General features: G+C 41.0%; 1 long non-coding RNA gene across 1 annotated transcript in view; it reads right to left on the minus strand.

Annotated features, from left to right (window-relative positions):
• Nucleotides 1-23,247, minus strand: part of LOC123573990 (uncharacterized) — a 33,042-nt gene extending 9,795 nt beyond the window's left edge. The window contains exon 1 of the long non-coding RNA XR_006698763.3: nt 23,047-23,247. This is a non-coding gene — a long non-coding RNA (uncharacterized lncRNA). The remainder of the gene's footprint in view (nt 1-23,046) is intronic.
• Between the last annotated feature and the right edge of the window lie 690 nt (nt 23,248-23,937).

The following is a 23,937-nucleotide window of genomic DNA, read 5'->3' on the forward strand; positions in this document are numbered from 1 at the left end:
GAGGTTTCCTTACGGAGGCCTGCTCTCAAGTTATAGGGCTGGGTCAACTCCTAACTTGCTGCTCCTGGACTGGGAGCTAAATTATAAAAAGCCCACAGCCCAGGAAGTAGTAGCTAAAAGCTATCTGAGCAACCAGCAGAGAAATGTACCTGCTAAGATTCTCTATGAGCAACTCAGAAGTCACTGTTGTCATTGTCCCAGGCTGTGTGTGTATATTTGTGTGTGTGTGTGTGTGTGTGTGCGTGTATGTGAAAGAGAGGGAGAGAGAGAGAGCAAAAACAAGTCCCGGGGGACTTTGGTTGTTGCTATCTGTCTTCTGAAGGAGCTCCTGTAGTTACCCAGCAGGGCCCAGGGTGGGAGAAGAGCAGCAAAAGAAGCATTTGGAAAGGAAGGAGGGGTTGGTTACAGAGGGCCTGCGGTGCTCTCCATGCTATAGAGCTCAGATTTCATCCAGAAGGCATTTGGAGGCTGACGAAGGTTTTTAGCAGAGAAATGCACTTTAGAGCCATGGTTCTATTCTGGCTGGCTGCAGTGTGGAGTAAAGTGAGCAAGAATTGCTTTGCTTATCATTGTAGCACAGTGTCCGGTACAAAGTTACTAAGTAGGTGCTTTGCTTATCATTGTAGCACAGTGTCCGGTACAAAGTTACTAAGTAGGTGCTCAATAAATATCTATTAACTAGATGAGTGAATGATTTAAATGAATAAATTTAGTAGGGGAGAAAGAAGAGTCTGGCAGAGTTCCCTGTGTTGAAGGTTACCAACAGTATCTTAATCATGAGATGAATGAGATTTCTTAATGTGTAAAAAGGAGGATTACACTATCTGCTTCATAAGATGATTATGCCTTTTTGGAGTAGGAGGAAGAGAGGGAAAAAAAAACTCATAATAATGGTGGAGGCAGAGAAAAAGACAAACTACTAACGAATTGTGGTTGGTATCATGAAAGAAAACAAAGACCACTCTAGAGAATAACAACGAAGGTCTATTTGGGAGAGTACAATTGTCTCCTTAGAATGTGATATTCAAGCTGAGCCCCAAATGTTGAGAAGGAACTGACTATTTGAAGAAGCGAGGGAAGAGCTTTCCAGGGAGAGGAACAGCTTCTGTAAAGGCTCTGAGGCAGGAAAGAGCTCATTTTGTTCAAAAAATGGCAACAGTGGTGACTGGAGTTCAGTAACAGAGGTAGGGGCCAGATCACTCAGGGCTGGTAGACGGTGATCCTGCAACCCCCTTCCCTGTTCCAGCAGGAAGGATGAAAGGAGTCTAAGCAAGGTAGCAGAACAGACGAACAACTGGAAGTGCAAGGGAAATGTCAGGCCATGTTTATTCTAAAGCTTCTCTAAAGGGACCACCACAGCCTAGAGGCACTCGGAAGGGAAAGAAATACATATGTTGAAGACAAAGTTTTCCAACTTAGTCAAATAAGATGCTTAGAAAGTCCGATTCCTGGACAGCCATGCTTTCTCTTTCCCTCCAGAAGAATCACAAACCTGAGTCATGGAAAGAAAGGGTTTTTTTGGTTGGGTTTTTTTCTTTCAATATTATAGCCCATTCCAAAGTAAAATTGACACGAGGAAAACTGTGTAAGAAATGAGTAGGGAGTGGAAAAAGCTGCCAAGACAGTGCAGAGAGTGGGGAGGTGGGGAAGCAAGTCAGTAAAGGAAGAATTGCTTTTCTGCTTTTTTTTTTTTTTTCCTCCTGGCCCACTGCTACCCCTTCATCCTCATCCCAAAGGAGATGGGACTGGCTGAGTGTGGGATTAGATGGCCCCGAGGGAAGACAGTTTTTACCTCTTGACTTCCTGAACTTGCTGCATGTTAGATTTTTCTCCCGCACAGAGGTACACCTATATAGGAAGTTCCCCTTCTAGTGGGGAGAATGTCCTTTTTAAAAATTTTCTTTGATAATTCCGGATTAAGGTTCTTCAGATTTTGCCTGCAACTTAGTAGTTCCATAACTTGTCTAGGAAGAAATATTTTGTAGCTGAAAGCAGAGGGGATCCCAGTATTAGGAGGGGGAAATGTGTATCTTTCATGAACTGGAAAAGTCTGAGATGAAGGACTGGTTGTATCTTGGGTACCTCTGACTGCTGGGTGGGACTTCTCTCTGGGCTCATTAACACACAGCATAACAAACATGGAGTAAATCCCAGATCCACCGCTTCTACTACAGGACCCTGAGAGAGTTACTTAGATGTGTCAAAAAATAAATCTCCTGTAACTCTGTGTTTTTCCAAAGTTGGTGATCATTAATAGGCCATGAATTAAATTTATAGGATCAACAAACATTTTTTTAAAAAAGAAATAGAACATAATAGAAAATGATAAAGTGGCTCACACACACACACACACACATATATATATATATGCAAGTTATATATATGTAGTCCTGCTCATGAGAATGCATGTACGTGTATGTGTATATATACATACACATGCATTGCTTATCATGGGTAATCATCAAGGAAATTTGGAAAATACTGATAACTTAGTTCCTAGCTTCCATTCCCACTCAGAAGTCGGAGAAAAAGTTAAAATTGTACATTCAACACTGCTCAGCATCTTTTAGTTTCCAATGGTCTATTTTGGGAGTTGGTATGTCCGTTCCTCTCCTCCCTTTTTACTTCCTTCTCCTTCCTGTTGGGCCACATTCCTCCTCCTTCCTTGGGGCAGTCTGCCTCAGTCTCAGTGCTATTAAAGCTTCAGGAAGACAAACCAACCAACAATAATCCCCTAACGTCCTAAGACTTACCAAGAGGAGGGAAGACAGCAGGAAATGCTTCTAAAAATAATATCCCACATTACATATATAACTTACCTGAGACTCAGTTTCCTTATCTGTTAAATGTGGTGAAGATGAGAATAATTGTTTAATATTTAAATGCTTACAACACTTTAGGTGCTGGATAAATATGAATTCTTTTCCTCTTTAGGCTCTTGTATTGTTCATGTTCTGTGCTAAAAGAATTTCTCCAAGCCAGCCTTTGCTCTCTGGGAACTTAGCTGAGAGATGGATGTGTATGGTACATGGAGACAGCAAAATGAAAACAAATCAATACATCAATGGGGTGGAAGGTATTCATATCATACTCAGTCAAGTGTGTTTTATGGCCCACAGCCAAGGGTCTAAGATACCTCAACTGATGAATCCCCTAAGAAACTAGTTCCAACATATTCAGATTGGGGGGTGGGGGGAAAGGACTGTACCCAATTGCAACAGTGTGGGCACAGGCAGAGTCAACCAACCCTAAGCAAATTTGAGAATGGTGACATGTCCATTCCTCAGGCCTGCTACCTGCCTGTCCTGCTCCCTAGTTCAGGGTCTGGTGACAGTCCTCTGATTGAGAACTTGGTTGTCCTCATGCTGCTTTTATTTTTTTATGTATTTATTTTTATTGAGATGGAGTCTTGCTCCGTTGCCCAGCTTGGAGTACAGTGGTGTGATCTCGGCTCACTGAAACCTCCACCTCCCAGGTTCAAGCCATACTCGTGCCTCAGCCTCTCGAGTAAGTGGGACTGCAGGTGTGCACCACTATGCTCAGCTAATTTTATTGTATTTTTAGTAGAGACAAGGTTTCGCCACGTTGGCCAGGCTGGTCTTGAACTCCTGACCTTAGGTGATCCGCCCACGTCGGCTTCCCAAAGTACTGGGATTACAGGCATGAGCTACTGCACCTGGCCTCATGCTCCTTTTAAAACACACCTCCACCAACTATCCTGAGAAGATTCTAATGGCATGTAGAATAATTGACACTTTAACCAAAACCCAGTCCAACTCAAGGTATCTGTGGGGAGAGTTATACATATATATAAAAATAGAGCTTTTTATATAAAAAGTAGTGATATATAATAAAGTAAACAATAATATAAAATAAATAAATATAAAAAATATATTCATATATAAAATACATTTTTCTCCCTTTTCTCCCTGAAGAACCTTAGCTTAGCCTCCCCAATGTGGCATAGTGGGTGAGTGAGGAACGGCTTAGAAGGGGAAGAGGGCCCATGATCTTGCCTGCCCACAGGGCATGCCCTCTCTAGCTGAAGACCCCCGACCAGTTCCTAAAGCAAATGAGGTAGAGAAAGATGCCTCCACCAGAACTAAAGCTTGTCCATGCAACAGGCATGGAAAGACCTCAACCCCCAGGTCATTATGCCCTAACCTGTCCCCTACTATTAGGGTTTTCCAGAGAATTAGAACCAATAAGGTGTATGTGTGTGTATGTGCATGTGTGTATGTGTCTGTGTGTATGTGAGTGGAGAAAAAGAGAGACGGGGAGAGGTTTAGTTTAAGGAACTGGCTATTTCAATTATAGAACTTGACAAGTCCAATATCTGTTGGGTAGGCCATAAAGCTGAAGATCCAGGGAAGAGCAGATGTTGCAGGTGAAGGCCACCTGCTGGAAGAATTCCTTCTTGCCTCGGGGAGGTCAGTCTTTGTTCTATTCAAACCTTCAACTGATTAGATGACAACCACCCACATTATGGAAGGCAGTATGCTTTACTCAAAGTTCAACAATTTATATGTAAATTGTATTCAAAAACACTGTCACAGAAACATCCAGAATAATGTTCAATCATATATTTGGGTGTCCTGGCCCAGACAAGGTGACACATAAAATTAACCATCACAGAGTAAGTCTAGGTCAGCAAGATGGCTGACTAGAGATGCCTGGCACTTGTTTCTCCCACAAGAAAGGACCAAGGTAATGAACAAACAGAGAAGATTTGACTGGAGTGTCAAAAGGAGAGTAGTGGAGTGCAGCAGGGGCGTGGAGATATGACCGTGGTGATTGGAAATCTAGGAGGTCATTGTGGAGGCACCCAGCCTCTGCAGCACTGTCTTCCCTGGCTGGATCAGATCTACCTGGAGTCCCACTGTGAAGGAAAAGGTAAGCAAGAAACTCCACCAGCCCCCACTGCCACCACAAATACCTAAAGTCCCTACTGCAGTAGAATCCTATTGTCCTCACAAGCCCTGAGCCCCGTTTGAAGAGATGGTGGGAATTCACACTGCTGCATTTCCCTGCATTAAAAGCATAAAGTGTGCACTCCCCACTCCTCACCCACCCGCTATAAGCCAGGCTTTGCAGCATGGCACCATATTGAGACCAGAGCCACTCCTGGAAGCCAGTAGCCACTGCCTCTGTCCCGCACTAGGGTTCCATATTCATTCCACTAGCCTACCCAGGTGGCTGAATGCCACAACTCCAGCTGCATGGAGCCTAGGCCCAGGATCAGCTGTCACTCTGGTCCTGTTTAGCAGGGAAACCAATTCCTACCGCCAGTTGGAGGAACAGTCTTCCAGTTGGAGGAACAATCTAGCAGTCCTGCCCAGGGAAAACCTGCCCTTGAGCTAGCCAAACTGTTGCACACGTTCTCCCTGAGCAGGAAAGGCCCTCAAGCCTCCAAGCAACTGACATGCTCTTGGGCTGATGGAGTGGCTACATGTCACTGCCCAGGGCCTGGGAAACATCCCCACAGTGCCCAATCCCCTGCAGACAAGCCCCTGGCCTGCCCATTGCCCCATGCCCACAATGGTAGTCCAAGAAACAGCTCCATGGGCTGCCCCTGGAAGGCACAATCCCCAGGCCAACTAAGCAGCCCAGGACCCACATCCCAGGCCTTAGAAACAGCCCCATGAGCCACCTATGGTGGGCACACCTCTCCGCCAACCAAGCAGCTGTGTGCCTGTTTCTCAGGCCTGAGAAGCAGCCCCACAAGACACCCCCAGGAGAAATGCTCTCAGGCCAATAAAGCAGCCATGCACCTGCATCTTGAGCTTGGGAAGTAGCCGTGTGGGCCACCACCAGCCGACATGTCTCCAGGCTAGCCAAGAAGCCATGCAAACACATCCTGCACCTAAGAAACAGCCCCATGGTCCGTCCCTGGCAAACATGTCCTTAAGCCAGCTGAGCAGCTGTGTGCCCATGTCCCAAGACTGAGAAATTGCCCCATTGGCTGCTCCTGCCAGGCACACCTCTATGCTGGCTGAGCAATGGCGTGCAGCTGCTCCTGGCTAAAGTAACAGCTCTATAACCCCTAACCTCAGCCCCAAGTTGGCTGACCCACTGTACGCATGCACACACCTCTGACATAAGAAATAGCCCAACAAATACCCACCCCCGGCAAAGTCACACCACCCTCACCACAAACTTTCTCATTCTAGGCTACTGGGACACTTGAAAACATAACTAGTATGGATTACAGCTAAGAAAACTACATGGAGACTATGCTAGTGCATCCAGTTAGAACTAAAGCCAATGCATCCAACCAAACCAACACCCTAAGGCCCATTTATATGCCTAAGTCTTTCCCTACAAAATCAACTCCGTAAAACTGAAAGAGGTGACTCTTTCGCCAGATGCATAGAAACCAACATAGGGAAACATCAAACATGAAAAAGCAAGGAATCATGGCATCTCCAAAGGAACACAGTAATTCTCCAGTATTATTCAGGGTTATTATTGACAGGAGAGGACATACTCTCCTTACTGAATCTCCTCACATACTCACTGAGTTTCCTTAAGATTATTATTTTGCATTCTTTTTCTGGCATTTCATATAACTCCTTATGATTAGGTAACAAGAACCACCATCATGAAAGCATGCAAAACTATAAAACTCATTGATAGAACCAAAGGAGAAAGAGTAAATAATCAAACCTTATCACTACAGAAAACTACTCAGCCACAAAAATAATCAGAAGGAAAGAGAAGAACAAAGGATATACAAAACAACCATAAAATAATCAATAAAATGACAGGTGTATGTTCTCCTCCTGTCAACAGTAACCCCAAATGAGCATGGATCAAATTCCCCCTTTAAAAGATATAGGCTGGCTGAATGGACTCACAAAAAAAAAAAAAAAAGCAAGAGCCATCTACATGCTGCTGGCAAGAAACTCACCTCACCTGTGGCTGAAACTGAAGGGATGGAAAAAGATATTCCGTGCAAATAGAAACCAAAAGTAAGCATGAATAGCTATACTTATATCAGATAAAACAGAATTCAGGTCAAAAGCTGTAAATAGAAACAAAGAAGGAAATTATACAATAATAAGGGGATTAATTCAGCAAGAGAATATAACTATTCTCTTCATATATATGTACCAAGACTGGAGCATCCAGATATATAAAGCAAATAATATTAGATCTAAAGGGAGAGATAGACCCAATACAATCATAGCTGGATACTTCAATGCTTCACTCTCAACATTGGATAGATCATCTAGGCCAAAAATCAACAAAGAAATATTGGATTTAAGCTGCACCATAGACCAAATGGACCTAACAGACATTTACAGAACACTTCACTCAACAGTGGCAGAATACACATTCTTTTGGTCAGCAAAATGTAACATTCTCCAGTATTGACCATATGTTAGGACAGAGAATAAGTCTCAAAAATTTTTAAAAATCAAAATCATACTGAGTATCTTAGCTGACTACAATGAAATAAAACTAGAAATCATTAATAAGATTAACCTTGAAACTATATACACACATGGAAATTAACATGCTCCTGAATGATCAATAAATAAAGGAAGAAATTAAGAATGAAATTAAAAATTTTTTTTGAAACAAATGAAAATAGAAACACAATATACCTGTAGGACACAGCAAAAGCCATAGTAAGAGGCAAGTTCACAGCAACAAACCAAAATGCCTGTGTCAAAAAACTAGAAAGACACAACCTAACAAAAAACCTAATGATGCACCTCAAGGACTAGAAAATATGAACCAAACCTAAAATTAGTAGAAAAAAAGAAATAATAAAGGTCAGAGTAGAAATAAATAAAATTGAGACTAAAAAATTACAAAAGATCAATGAAATTAAAAATTGTCCTTTGAAAAGAGAAAATTGACAACCCAATAGCTAGACTAATTAAGAAAAAAAGAGTGAATACCCAAATAAATAAAATCAAAGGTGAAAAGGGAGGTATCACAATAGCTACAACAGAAATACAAAGGATTATTATTGATCACTATGAACAATTACACATCTGGACACATACAATTTACCAAGATTGAACTAAGAAGAAATAGACAGCCTGAACAGATCAATGACAAGTAATGAGACTGAATCGGTAATAAAAAAATCTCTAAACAATGAAAAGTCCAGGACCCAGATTCACTGCTAAATTCTACCAAACCTTTGAAGAAGAATTAATAACAATTCTTCTGACTTATTTTAAAACCTGAAGTGGAGAAATTCTCCCTAACTCATTTTATAAGGTCTGCATGACCTGATACCAAAACCAGACAAGGAAGGACACAACAAAAAACTATAGGTCAATATCTGTGATAAACATAGATGTAAAAATCCTCAACAAAATACAAGCAAATCAAATGCAACAACACATCAGAAAGATAATATGCAATGATCAAGTGAGATTCATCTCAGGAATGCAAGGACAGTTCAACATATGCAAATTAATAAATATCATACATCACATCAACCGTATGAAGTACAAAAACCATATGATAATCAATAGATTCAGAAAAAGCATTTGATAAAATTCAACATCCCTTCATGATAAAAACTCTCAATAAAGTAGGTATAGAAGGAAAGTAATTCAACACAGTAAAAACCATGTGTGACAGACCCACAACTAACATCATACTAAATGAGGGCAGTCTAAAAGCTTTTCCTCTAAGAACTGAAATGAGACAAAGATACCCACTTTTACCCCTCTTATTCAACATAGTACTGGAAGTCCTGACCAGAGCAATCTAGCAAGAGAAAAAATAAATAAATAAAAGGCATTCAAATTGGTAAAGGAGAAAGTCAAATTGTCCCTGTTTGTAGATGATATGATCTTATACGTAGAGATAAATCTAAAGACTCTACCAAAAAACACTTAATCAACAAATTCAGCAAAGTTGCAGGAATAAAAATCAACATACAAAATTAGTGTTTCTATACACAAAGAACAAGCTGAAAAAGAAATTGAGAAGGCAATCTCACTTACAATAACTACAAACAAACAAACAAAACCCTAGGAATAAATGTAACCAAGGAGGTGAAAGACCTCTATAAGGAAAACTACAACACTGACGAAAGAAATTCAAGAGGGTACAAACAAATGGAAAAAAATCCCATGCTCATGGATCAAAAAATGTATTGTTGTTAAAATGATCATATGATCCAAAATAATCTATATATTCAATGCAATCCTCTTCAAAGTACCATACCAATGACATTATTCACAAAAATATAAAAAAATCCTAAAATTCACATGGAACCACAAGAGATCCTGAATAGCCAAAACAATCCTGAGCAAAAAGAATGAAGCTGAAGCATTACACTACCAGACTTCAAAAAATATTACAAAGCTGTAGTAATCAAAACAGCATGACATTGGCATAAAAATCCACACAGACCAGTGGAACAGAATGAAGAACTCAGAAACTAATCCATATATCTACAGCCAACTGATTTTTAAAAATAAAGATACCAGGAACATGCACTGGGGAAAGGACAATCTCTTCCATAAATGGGTGCTGGGAAAACTGGATATCTATAAGCAGAAGAATGAAAATATATCCCCACCTCTCACCCTATACAAAAATCAATTCAAAATGAACCAAATACCTAAATATAAGAAATAATAACTACTAGAATAAAACACAGGGGAAAGGACATTGTCCTGAAAGAAGATATTCTGAATAAGACCTCAAAAGCACAGACCACAAAAGCCAAAATAAACAAATGGGATTATATAAAACTAAAAAGCTTCTGGGCAGCAAAGAAAAGAATCAACAGAGTGAGAAGAAAACCTACAGAGTGGGAGAAAATATTTGCAAACTATTCCCCTACCAGGGACTAATATCAAGAATATTCAAGGAACTTAAACATCTCGATGGCAAAACAATGAGCAATCTGATTTAAAACTGGGCAAATTATCTGAACAGACATTTCTCAAAAGAAGACATACAGATGTCCAACAAATATATTTTTAAATGCTCAACATCACTAATCATAAGGGAAATGCAAATCAAAACCACAATGACTTCATCTCACCCCAATTAGAATAGCTATTATCAAAAAGCCAAAGGAAAAAAAAAGTGCTGGTGAGGATCTGGAGAATAGGGAACTCTTATACACTGTTGATGGGAATGTAAAATAGCACAGCCAGTCTGGAGGACAGTATGGAGGCTCCTCAAAAACTACAAATAGAACTACCGTGTGATCCAGCAATCCCTCTACTGGGCATTTATCCAAAGGAAAGAAAACCAGTATACTGAAGAGACATCTGCACATTCACGTTTATTACAGCACTATTCACAATAGCCAAGATATGGAATCAACCTAAGTGTCCAACAACAGATGAATGGATAAAGGAAATGTGACATATATACACAGTGAAATACTATTCAGCCATAAAAAAGAATGAAATCCTGTCATTTGTGGCAACATGGATGGAAGTAGAGAACATTATGTTAAGTGAAATAAGCCAGGAACAGAAAGATAAACACCACATGTTTTCAGTCATATGTGGAAGCTAAAAAAAGGTTTATCTCATAGAAGTAAAAAGTAGAACACTGGATACAAGAGGATGGAAAGGGTTGGGGGAGGGAAGGGATAGGAAGAGATTTGTCACAGGACATGAAATTACAGCTACAAAGGAGGAGTAAGTTCTAATATTCTTTACTTATAAGTTCACTGTAGGATGACTGTAGTTAACAATAATACATAGTTTCAAATGGCTAGGAGGAGACTTTTTAATGTTCCCATCTCAAATAAATGATTAATATTTGAGATGATGGATATGCTGATTACCCTGATCTGATCACTATAGATCATATGTATTGCAATAACACTATGTACCCCATAAATATGTACAATTATGAGGTATCAGCTTTAAAAATTAAAAATATAAAACAACTTTATGTTTTAAAAAATTAACCATTGCAATTGCTACAGCCTAGAGCAGACCCAACACACTGACATTAACCCAACTGTTTTCAACTCCAGCACTCTTTCAAAATTCCCTGAGTCAAAACGGTAAATTGTAGTACATTTTAAAATTTTAGGGCTGGGCGTGGTGGCTCACGCCTTTAATCCCAGCTCTTGGGGAAGCTGAGGCGGGCAGATCACTTGAGGTCAGGAGTTCGAGACCAGCCTGACCAACATGGTGAAACCCTGTCTCTACTAAAAATACAAAAAATCAGCTGGGCATAGTGGCATGCGTCTGTAATCCCAGCTCCTCGGGAGGCTGAGGCAGGAGAATCACTTAAACCCAGGAGGCAGAGGTTGCAGTGAGACAAGATCGAGCCATTGCACTCCAGCCTAGGCGTGACAGAGGAACACTCCATCTCAAAAAAACAAAACAAAACAAAACAAAACAAAAAAAAACAACTTAAAAGATTTTAAAGATTGCTTATGGTTGTAATTCCCTCTTATCTGACACACAGAAGCATTGTAATATACTGGGGTTAGGGGACAGGAAGGTTTCAAACAGTTCTCAAATTTTTTGGTTTCAGGACTCTTTTGCGTTCTTAAAAATTAAAAATGCGGCCGGGCGCGGTGGCTCAAGCCTGTAATCCCAGCACTTTGGGAGGCCGAGACGGGCGGATCACGAGGTCAGCAGATCGAGACCATCCTGGCTAACCCGGTGAAACCCCGTCTCTACTAAAAAATACAAAAAACTAGCCAGGCGAGGTGGCGGGCGCCTGTAGTCCCAGCTACTCGGGAGGCTGAGGCAGGAGAATGGCGGGAATCCGGCAGGCCGAGCTTGCAGTGAGCTGAGATCCGGCCACTGCACTCCAGCCTGGGCGACATAGCGAGACTCTGTCTCAAAAAAAAAAAAAAAAAATTAAAAATGCAAAATAGCTTTTGTTTATATGGGTTATATCTCTAGATACTATGCTTTAGAGAAATATATATAATATTAAAAATGAAAATTGAGACATTTTAAAAATATTTACTTAGAAATTTATTTTATTTTATTTTAACACAGTCTTGCTCTGTCAACCAGGCTGGAGTGCAGTGGCGTGATTCTGGCTCACTGCAACCTCCGCCTCCTCGTGCCTCAGTCTCCTGGGTAGCTGGGATTACAGACCTGCGCCACCAAGCTCAGCTAATTTTTGTATTTTTAGTAGAGAAGGGGTTTCGCCATGTTGGCTAGGCTGGTCTTGAACTCCTGACATCAAGTGATCCTCCCGCCCCAGTCTCCCAAAATGCTGGGATTACAAGCGCAAGCCACCACGCCCAGCCTAAGAATTTATTTTAAAATAACAATGAGAACAAATGTTAGCATAAATAACATATGCAAAATAAATGTTTTCCAAAACAAAAATAACTGGTGATGTGTATCACTTTTCTGTAAATCTTTTTAATACTACCTTAATAGAATATGGCAAGATTCTCATATCTGCTTCTGCATGTAATAGGTTATGCCCTGTTGTTTAAAAGAAATCCAGTGTCACACATATATCCAGTTGGAAAAGAGAAGATTTGCCCTGGACTCTTTGGACCAGACTTTGAGAATCACTGGTTTCATAGAAATACCTCTTTCTGCGAGTCACAGCCCTAGGTTTTTGCCTCTGCTGTCAGTAACCCTTTGTGCCACATTGGGCAAGTCACTAAACTATTCTGGACTGCAGACACCTACTAAGTGTCAGGCACAAGTACATAAATTATTTAATGGCATCTTCATAACAAGCAGTTGTGTAGTGGGTAAGTATTTTACCTGGGAGGAACTGGTTCAAGATGCTAACATGGATGCAACTGATACTGCAGAATGGGACATGGAGCCCCCAGAATGACACTCACCAGTTTAATTCACACCCTGATTACTTCTTTCTTTTTGTTTTGTTTTCTTTTCTTTTTTATTTATTTTTTATTTTTTTGAGATGAAGTCTCGCTCTGTTGCCTAGGTTGGAGTGCAGTGGTGTGATCTCAGCTCACTGCAGCCTCTGCCTCCCAGGTTCAAGCAATTCTCCTGCCTCAGCCTCCCGAGTAGCTGGGATTACTGGCACGTGCCACCATGCCAGGCTAATTTTTGTATTATTAGTAGAGACGGGGGTTTTGCCATGTTGGCCAGGCTGGTCTTGAACTCCTGCCCTCAGGTAATCTGCCCGCCTTGGCCTCTCAAAGTGCTGGGATTACAGGCGTGAGCCCCTGCCCCCAGCCTGATTACTTCTTTCTGATGAAGGGTAGCAGTTTGGTGTGGGATACAAAACTAGTACCCACTTTCCCCATAAGACCCTCTAGTGCATTAATAGAATTCTTTGCTGATGTGTGCTGTGAAATATATACAATAAAGTGTGATTGGCATTAAATCGCTGGTTTCTATTTTCACCTCTCTTATTCCTCCACTCCAGGACACGTGGGAGGGATGAGGGAAAGAGCTGATATCTGGGAGATAAGGGTAGGTAAGGGAGAGGAAGTGATGTACCAGAAGATGAGGAATGCAGTCTGAATTTGAATATCAGTGGATGGAAGTGATGTTGGATACATGGACGTGAAATGGGAAGGATTAGGGCTGGTCATGCCCATGAAGGTTAGGGTTTTGGGTTAGGGTTAGCTTGTGGGCCCAAGGAAACCCTGATTTGTAGCCTTTGCCAGTTTCCGGGATACAAATACCTCCACCATGGCTATCTTTAAGTTACCAACATCTGAACAAGCTGGGAAGAGATGCACACGAGTGGCTTTCAAGAGCCAGTGCCAAAGTAAGCCTCTTCTTTACACAGCAGAAGGAAGAAACTAAGGCATAAAGAGATGAAAAAACTTGCCCGAGAACATACATGCTTTCTAAAGCATAGGAGGTCACATTGTTTGGGAGGATTAAATGAAATCATCAGGTAAAAGGGCAATGCCTGGCACAAACCAGATGCTCCATAAATGCTAGCTTTATTATCATTGTTATTATTGCCTTTTGCTACTATACCTAGGATGCCTTTCAACTCTAACTTTATACAAGGTGAATTTCTAGGGAGTGGCTTATTTAGAAGTGCATTGGTGTAGAGTGTGCCACAAGAATATATAATCTGTTTCTAAAGCCATTATTTTACATCACTATCCCAGAGTTGGAAAGATCATGCCCGTCTGCATTTATGTCTTTTTTTTTTTTTTTTTTTTTTTTTTTTGAGACGGAGTCTTGCTCTGTCCCCCAGGCTGGAGCGCAGTGGCTGGATCTCAGCTCACTGCAAGCTCCGCCTCCCGGGTTCAGGCCATTCTCCTGCCTCAGCCTCCCGAGTAGCTGGGACTACAGGCGCCCGCCGCCTCACCCGGCTAGTTTTTTGTACTTTTTAGTAGAGACGGGGTTTCACCGTTTTAGCCAGGATGGTCTCGATCTCCTGACCTCGTGATCCGCCCGTCTCGGCCTCCCAAAGTGCTAGGATTACAGGCTTGAGCCACCACGCCCGGCCTTTTTTTTTTTTTTTTTTTTTTTTTTTTTTTTTTTTTTTTTTTTTTTTTTTTTTGAGACGGAGTCTCGCTATGTCGCCCAGGCTGGAGTGCAGTGGCCGGATCTCAGCTCACTGCAAGCTCCGCCTCCCGGGTTTACGCCATTCTCCTGCCTCAGCCTCCCGAGTAGCTGGGACTATAGGTGCCGCCACCTCGCCCGGCTAGTTTTTTGTATTTTTTAGTAGAGACGGGGTTTCATCGTGTTAGCCAGGATGGTCTCGATCTCCTGACCTCGTGATCCGCCCGTCTCAGCCTCCCAAAGTGCTGGGATTACAGGCTTGAGCCACCGTGCCCGGCTAGCATTTATGTCTTAATTGATCTAATCCTTCCTGTGAGGCTTTCTGAATGAGGCTCACGAAAAAATAATGTAATTCTTCAAGGAAACTTAGGAGGCCTTTGACTAGCAATTCTTCTTCTAGGAATCTATTCCATAAGATATTCTGTTTAGTCAGTAATACCAGTGATAGCAAAAATTTGGAAACACCCAAAAGTATACCAATTAAAAAATGGGTTATATAGATTTTGTACATCTATAAAATAGAATATTATGCAGCTATTTAAAAGAACAAGGCACTTGTCTATACATACTGACATGCAACTATCAAAGTAAATCTGATTATTTTTAGGATAAACTCAGTCACATTAAAAAAAGCAAGAAAAAATCCATGTATAAATTCACTGTATATAAACAATAGAAAAAGGTCCAGACAGCTGTATGACCGTGTACAAACTATGAACAGTAGTTTATCTGGAGGGAAGAAATAAAATGGGAATGAAGGGGATGAGTGATTTTAATTTTTAACTGTATATCTATTTTAATTTTTTTTACAGTGAGCCTGTAATTGTGCATTCCTTGTATAATTTTAAATAAAACACTTTTTAAAGAGACTCCAGGATGTGATTAGATATATAGTTATATAGCCTTAACATATATGATTCAAGGTTTTCAATAGCAGCCTTTGGAAGGGGTTAGAAAGTCTCAGAAAAAGAAAGAGATTGAAAGAAGGAAAGACTGTATATTGATGTAATGTCTCCTCTGCCAGGTCTCTTAGCAGTTCTCTTTTCATATAATTTTTCTCCACTGGCTAAACTTGAGTTATTGAACAGAAATTGTCCTTTATTCTATGGCTAATTGGAAAGACCAGTGGCTCTTTGGGTAGACTATATTAAAATTAACCTTGAATCCCATACATAAGCCAAGGCTCAGGTCTTAGTTTGTCAATAGTTACTGAGCCACTTAGCTCAATTGGTGAAATCTGGGATCAGCATAAAGCAAATTTCAAATTGTTAACCTCTTATTCTTCAGGGATGTATTTGTGTGTGTATGCATGTATGTGTATATATATGAGCTTGTGCATATGTTGGAGTAAGGGAGCTTTTGGTGAGTTGGGCCATGTAAGGAAGAATAAAAAGATATTGCTCTAAAATTGTTTTTTCACATCTTCTACAAAGTAATGATTAACTTGAGCTGACAAATTATTCTTTTAAGGGTAAAGGCATCAATACCTTAGCATAAATTAATTTAGTTAGACAATTGTTTTTCTTCTTCCTGACAACTAAGATGTAGGGAGTAAGAAAACTAATTAGGGAGAAGGGGGAATAATTTGTCATATGGGGCACCAAATTTTATATGGGGAGGGATCTCTAGAGAAGCATGCGAGAAAAAGGCAAGCCTTTGAATCTGGGCTTGTCATTTACCAAATTTTGCTTCCTAGGACAAAATTTTTAATCTTTCAGATGCCAAATTTTCTCAACCATAAAATCAGGATTGTATAAATTGCTGACTGTTGTAAAGACATATATGTAAAAGCACCTAGCATAGAGACTAGTACATAGCGACTGTGCAATAGATTGTGGTTATAATTTGGAGAGCAAGAAAGGGTAGCCAAGAAGATTTGAAAGAAACTCTATGAATTGAAATCCATTTAAATAAGTGTCAACAAATAAATAACCTTTAAACACCTATGGTTTGGATGATCTCTCAGGTGCCAAAAGTTTGAGCCAGCCACTTTCTGGAAATGGGTTGCTTACTAATAGGCATATCAGGAGCTGAGGGGTACAGGAAGGGATGTCGAAAGAAGCCAAAGGAAAACATTATTCCACAGTGACAGAGGGGAGCTTCTCAAATGTATTCCTGCTTCTCAAATGTATACCTGCTTCTCAAATGCATTCCTGTGGGCAAGACGACAGAGGAGAATATGTGCAATGGCTCATCTCCATTCTCTTTAAACTCAGCAGACAACCCCGGTGGGCATGTTAGGAGAGTCAATCCCCCATGCCATCTTTCTAGAGCAAGAATCTGGCATGTTAATGCCTATTGTGCCTCACCCATAAATAGCAATGATGCTACAAATAACGAATTAGATGAGGGAAGCCAGTCCTCTGATGGAACTCTCAATTTAAATAGAGGGCATTTGCACTGAGAATGGAATTTGTGAAAGGCAGAGCCAACTGAAAGCAGGGAGGGAGATTAGTTTCTGTCATCAGTCATCGCTGACACTGGGCATTTCTGAGATTGTTGTGATGGTCAAGGAAAAAGCCTTAGAGGAGAAAATGAATCTTTTAGAAAGATATGAGGTTGCTTCATCTGGAAGACAGAGGAGGGGTTTGAAGAAGGAGGAGAATAAGACTGGAGTGAAGGGAGAGAAAGGTTACTCGAAGAGGATTTTGAACTGACTGAGGCAATGTGAGGAAGAAAAATGAGTTTGCAATAGTTGAGATAAGACTTGACACTGGTAAGTGTGGTGGTGGTGATGCTGAGGACAATGATTACAAAGATATAAAGATTATAACGTTAAGCTACCCTTACAGTTTATACATTACTTCCACATTTATTCTTCCACATAATTCTTCCTGTGATACCTTGGGGGGAAAAAAAGATGGTAAACAAATCGTCAAAATTCACTGACTCAATTCATTTGAAAAGCTGTCAATATCACAACTGGGGAGTCAGATGCTATGTTTCTAAATTATTTCAGACTCATCACAACTTTAAATGTGTTCTTAAGTGTCTGGCAAATCAAAGATTTTGCTATTAAACAAATTAACGATCCTGCTTTTCTAGGACTCTGAATTAACCATCCCACAAAGGGTCTTATTATCGCTCAGGTAGATCCTTCACCTTCCACAGAGCAATGGTGAAAAATCCAACCCACTCAAAAATGGTCATTCAATCTCGGTAAACTTTCTGTACACACTGAAAAATTTCCCCCTCTACTAAACATTGTTGTAAAATACTTGAAAATCTAAATTGAAATCGTTTCTATAAGAGCAGATATAAAGGATTAAAATAAAAATGGCAAGGACAACTGCAAGCAAAAGCATTGTAGAGTCAGCAAATATTACATTTAACTCCACATTAATTCTCAGAAGGAATTTAATGTAATTTCCTTCATTCTAACTCAAAAATTAATTTCTGTATATTGTCCTTGAGATTTGGATTGGGAATGAAAAAGAGAAAACTATTGAAAGTATGAAGATTTGACATGAATTAATCAGCCAAGAGTTCAGACACTGAGGACTGAAGATTAAACTTTATGGTTTAGAAACCCAAGGGCAGTACTTTTTCTTCTGAGTGTACTTCACATTAAAAAAAAAAAACCTCTACTAATATGTATATTTAATTCACAACATTCAAGTGAGGAGGTAATTTTTATGATATTCCAAAAAGAAGGCTCAAAGAGATTAAACAACTTATAGAAAAGTCAAGGAGGAGTCAACGTTAGAACAAGATGGCCCCAATCCCAGCATGATCGGTATTTTAGACACGAAGACAATCTCATTCCTCTACCCATTCACGTTAAAGCCTATGGAGGGTGAGACATTTCAACCTTAAAGACTCAGAGAAAGTTGTCATTGTCTGTGGGGTTTTGGCACTCAGAAAGAAACCCTGAAGGTCTTAGCCATTGCTGTGTTACTCCAGGAGTGATGGTGGTTGCACAGCCCTGTGATCATCTCCATCCACTGCTGACAGCCTGGTGAAGCTATCAGTCACTGCCTGAAAGAATTCCATCCAGAAGATTAAAGTGTGGGGTTAGCATATAGGTTCCTCTGCCCTGGTCTTCCCCAGGGAAGATGAACACAAGTACTCTGTGGGGCTAACATTCAGTTTAGCCTTCATGCCTCTGTACAGTAAAGAGCTTAGTTTGTAAAAGTTGCCTAATCCAGATATATAGAGTATCTCTGCCTTTTCCAGAGAATAATCTAAAAAAAGTGTGAGCAAATGAACCTATAGAATCTGCCAGCCTTCATCACATTCAAGTCCTAGTCAGCTTATGAAACAGCCTAAAACACCACATGCTATGTTTAGGGACTGGATTCCACATCTCATAGAGTGAGCGAACTTTTCATTTTTGTCATACAAAATCCAGTTGGTACACTTGATGTAAAGGGGAAGCCAGAGATAATTCATTCTGTGCTAGACTTTAAGGCCCTTGGGGACATGGTGATTTTGTTTCCCTCCACATCCCTCTAATGTCTCATATTGCTTGGTCTGTGGAAGATAGTCTTTTATGTGTTCAATCAACAATTATTAGCCACCTCCTGTGTGGGTAACCAGACTGGAAAATAAAGTATAAGATACAGTCTTTGCCAAAGAATTGGAAAAACTGAACTTATAGGAAACAGCTGAAAGCATGGGCAGTGTATAACATGATACCAGGAAACTAAGTATGCACCTAAATGTTAAGAGACAGTCAGCATGACTCTGAGACTGGAAACCTAAGAGAGAAGTTTCGTGCTTTGCTCTTTGGAGCTTTCCAAATATTCCGTTCCCTCATTCTTCCTATTAGTGGAAAACCCCAAATAAAACAGAATTTGTTCACACTTAAAGATGTAATTTCCCACTTCCAGGAAGATAGAGTAGGTGTACTTTCCCTATTCCTCTCACTAGGTACAACCAAAAACTCCAGACATTATGTATATAACAAACCTAAGAAGACTCTGAAAGGTGGCGAGAAGACGTTGGATTGAGTAGGGACCTCAAGACCTAAGGAACAATACGGTGGTGAGTGCTCTGGTTTTCTTTTTGCTCATTTTTCCCAGACTTGGAACTAAAGAAACCAGCAACCCAGAAACACCAATGGGCACAGACAAAAACTGTTCCAATGAAAGCCTGCTCTCTAGCCAAAGGACCAAGAAAAGGGCAATCAAGCACAGAGAACTGTAGACAATAACTGCTCTACTCCAGCCAAACACCAAAGAAAACACTGTGACTCTGTCCACACCCACCAGCAAAGGCCAATAGGGACCCTACATTTCCAGTCTAATGAAGCTGCAATGAGACACCCCCATACTTTTGTTGAAAAGGCAATGCGGGGAGCCAGGACTTTGATCCCCACCAACTGGTAACAAAACCTCATGATAGAGCCCTGTCTTGTAAGATGCAACCTCATGCACCCTAGGTAAAAAGTAGACGGGGCCCGGCACAGTGGCTCACACCTGTAATCCCAGCACTCTGGGATGCTGAGGTGGGTAAAGCACTTGATGTCAGGAGTTTGAGACCAGCCTGGCCAACATGGTGAAACCCCATCTCTACTAAAAATACAAAAATTTGCTCGGCGTGGTGGCAGGTGCCTGTAACCCCAGCTACTCGGGAGGTTGAGGCAGGAGAATCCTTGAACCTGGCAGGCGAAGGCTGCAGTGAGCCAAGATCACGCCACTGCACTCCAGCCTGGGCAATAAGAGTAAAACTCCGTCTCAAAAAAAAAGTACATGGGATCTCTCTGCATTATTTGTTACCATTGTGTATGAATCTATATCTTAAAATAAAAAGTTTAATTAAAAAAAGTAAAGGAATTAAGGCATCTGTGACCATTGAAGTGCCTCTACTGAGAGAGAGCATTTCACCCTAGGGTAATCCACAAGAGTAATCTAAAAGCTAGGAGTGCATATTCACTTCCTGTGGCTGCTCTAACAAATGACCACAAATTTGGTAACTTGAAACAACAAAATTGTTTTTCTAGAACAGTTCTGGAGGCCAGAAGTCTGAAAGCAGTATCACTAGGTGGAAATCACGGTGCCCAGCTTCTGGTGGCTGTGACATTCCTTGGCTTGCAGCAACATCATTCCAATTGTCAAGCCTCTTTCTGCTTCATCTGCGTATTACCTTCTCGTCTGCATGTATGCGAATTCTCCCTCTGCCCCTCTCTTATAAAGATACTTACGGTAGCATTTAGGACTCACATGGTAATCCACAATAATCTTCCCTTCTCAAATTCCTTAATTTAATCACAGCTGTAACAGCTCTATTTCCAAATAAGTTAAAATTTACAGGTTCTAGAAATTAGAACCTGACATCTTTGGGCAGTCATTACTCTGCCTACCACAGCGTGCTAAGCAGTCCATTGTGCAAACGTGGTGTAATTTATTTAACAAATCTACACTTAGGGTGTTTTGTTTTCTTTACTATAAACATGAACAAGGACACTTTTGCATTAACAAATAGTTTTGGAATATCTATGCTGTGTCAGCTTCTCTTTTAGGCACTAGGGATAAAGCAGTGAAGAAAACAGACAAAAATACCTCCCTTATGGAGATTATCTTCTAGTGGGAGAAGGCAGACACAGACAATAAATGAATGAGTACAATATACAGAATATTAGTTAGTGATCATTGTCATGCTGAAAAATGAAGCAAGGAAGGGGGATACGAAATACAAGGCAGTTACATGTTGCAATTTTATTTTTATTTTTTGAAACGGAGTGGCACTCTGTTGTCCAGGCTCAAGTGCAGTGGTATGACCACGGCTCACTGCAGCCTCTAACTCCTGGGCTCAAGGGATCCTCCCACATCAACTTCCCAAGTAGCTGGCACCACAGGTTCATGCCACCACACCCAGCTAATTTTTTTGTTTGTTAGTTTGTTTTTGTAGAGACAGGGTCTCCCTGTGTTGCTCAGGCTGGTCTCAAACTCTTAGGCTCAAAAAATCCTCCCACCTTGGCCTCCCAAAGTGTTGGGATTACAGGTGTCAGCCACCACACCCAGCCTGTGCTGCAGTTTTAAATGGGGGATCAGGAAGACTACAGTGAAAGGGTGACGAATGAGCAAAGGCCTCAGTGGGATGGGAGATCAAGCCCTCTTTATCTGGAGGCAGAGCAGTGTGGACAAAGCGGTTTCAAATACCTAGGCCAGGAGAACAGCACAGAGTCTGGGTGCCTGGAACAGAGTGAGGCAAAGAGTAGTAAGGACCGAGATAAATCTCTTAGAACCCTTCTCTACTTATTTTTAGATGGGATTAATACAAGGATTACTAATTTGTGTTTCCTTTCTGTACCTCCACAATAGTTTTGGTCTCTCTTCCTTCTCCTGTACCTTTGGGGAAGACGCATTCTTGGTCCAAAGCGGGAGAGCCTGGGTCAGAAAAGGAGAAATACTTTGACAGAGAATGTTTGAGGATCACAGCTACCATGTACAGGGATAGTGACTTGTGGGAGAGGGTGAAAAGGGGCCTACTATGGTATGTAATTCTGTGAGTCCATCTGACATGGTTTGGACTTGCGTCCCCGCCCAAATCTCCTGTTGAATTGGATGAGGGGCCTAGTGGGAGTGATTGGATCATGGGGGCGGGCTTCCGCCTGGCTGTTCTTGTGATAGTGAGTTTTCACAAGATCTGATAGTTTAAAAGTGTGTGATACTCCTCCGCCTTGTCTCTTTCTCTCTCTCCACCACCATGTGAAGAAGGTGCTTGCGTCCCCCACGCCTTCTGCCATGATTATAAGTTTCCTGAGGCCTTCAGTCATGCTCCCTGTTAAACCTGCAGAACTGTTAAACCTCTTTCCTTCATAAATTACCCAGTCTCAGGTAGTTCTTTATAGCAGTGTGAGAACAAACTAATACATCGTGCTTTCCATGGGATAGTGCTTGAGTTATTCTGAAATTATTTTGAACTATGAATTTGCTTCAAGTTACATGAACTGTATATTCCAAGACACCATTTGGGGACTAAGCTTCATGAGTCATGGTATTTGTTCAGGATAAATTCTGACAAGCAAAATTGCTGAGCCAAAAGGAATACTTTCCATTTTGATGCATAGTATCAGATTTCCCAGAAAGGTGATATCATATTACATACCCAGCAACAACTTGCTCCCCACAAGCTCACCCCACTGAGCATTAACTCTCTTTTTATCTTTGTATATTATGGGAAAAATGATTTCTCGACAATATATGATGAATCTGCATCTTGGCAACATGAGGGCAAAGGTCTTTTTCTATGCTTGTTTGCCATTTGTATTTCCTCTTTGGTGAATAGTTTGTTCATATCCTTTGCCTTTTTTCTATTGGACTATGCATCTTTCTTTATTGGATTTGCTAGAGCCATTTATATTTTCAGGATATTTCACTTTTGTCTGTAAAATGCTGCAAGTAGACTTCCCAGTATAACAGGGGTTCTTGAATGTATGTAACAGAAAGTAACTGGCTCCTTCCAGCAGAAAATGAATGTACTGAAAGAATATTTGGTAGATCACAGAATCACTGGAAAAGCTAGAATCCAAGACTTCAAAAATAGAGCAGCACCAAAGGAAGCAGTGCCAACCACGAGCCCAAACCACACTGTAGGAACTGTCTGATGAGGACCCCATCAATACTGACACTGGATGCTGAAAGCCACTCCTGGCACCTCTGCCTACCTGGTCTTGGAGATTTGATGCTGATGCCACAAAAGTGGACTCTCCTCTGTCTTGATTCAAAGTCCGGGGCCAGAGTGTCTGATTGGTGGAGCCTCCACCACAGCCTCCATCCCCATTGCAAGGATCAGGAACAGACAGAGTGACTATCAGAACTGTTCATCTCCAGCGTTGAAGAGTGGACCTTGCTCTTCATCCAGAGTCACACAGTGGAGAATGCCCCGTATATAAAAGGGGAAGCAGAGGCAAGGCAGAAACTGACAGAGACTGAAAGCCCTATACTCAGCTTGTTTAAATTTAAATTTTGTTTACAGTGATTTTAGCTTCACACAGAATAAAATTTTCTGGGTGAGTATATGAAAATATTTCCTTTATGATCTCAGATCTTAACAGCTCTGCTGTCTGCATACCCTCTCCCACCTTCCTGAATTCTCCCAGCTGAACCAAGTAGGCCTACAGTTTTTCTTTTTAAGGATAGTCTGAGCTTGTATCAAGGGCTTTGCCAACTACTCTTTGAGTTTTAAGGCAGCTCTGGTGCCCTGGGCCTTCCTCTCATGTCAGAGATGTCCTTGACCCTAAGACATGTGCTCTGGAGGCTAATTATCTCAGGTGGTGGCCTGTCACCTTCTAGGTTGGAGATCTAGTACCTCTGAAAATGTTTAACTTTCAGCCTTTTAGACAGGGGACTTTTTCTGACCTGTTCATCAAAGTGTGTTTTCATGACTAAGGAGTCCCCTAACTCTCCAACTGCTGTAGGTATATTTTATTACTCAGTTAATTTCAATTGGCCTCGTATCATGGGATACTTGACATTTCAACATCTTAGGCATTAAATTGAAAAACACCTAGTTGATCATTTTCATACAGTAAGTTTAAGTTTCCCTTTCCTACTCA

The sequence above is a fragment of the Macaca fascicularis genome, chromosome 6 (assembly GCF_037993035.2).
Source record: "Macaca fascicularis isolate 582-1 chromosome 6, T2T-MFA8v1.1".
Taxonomy (NCBI): Eukaryota; Metazoa; Chordata; class Mammalia; order Primates; family Cercopithecidae; genus Macaca; species Macaca fascicularis.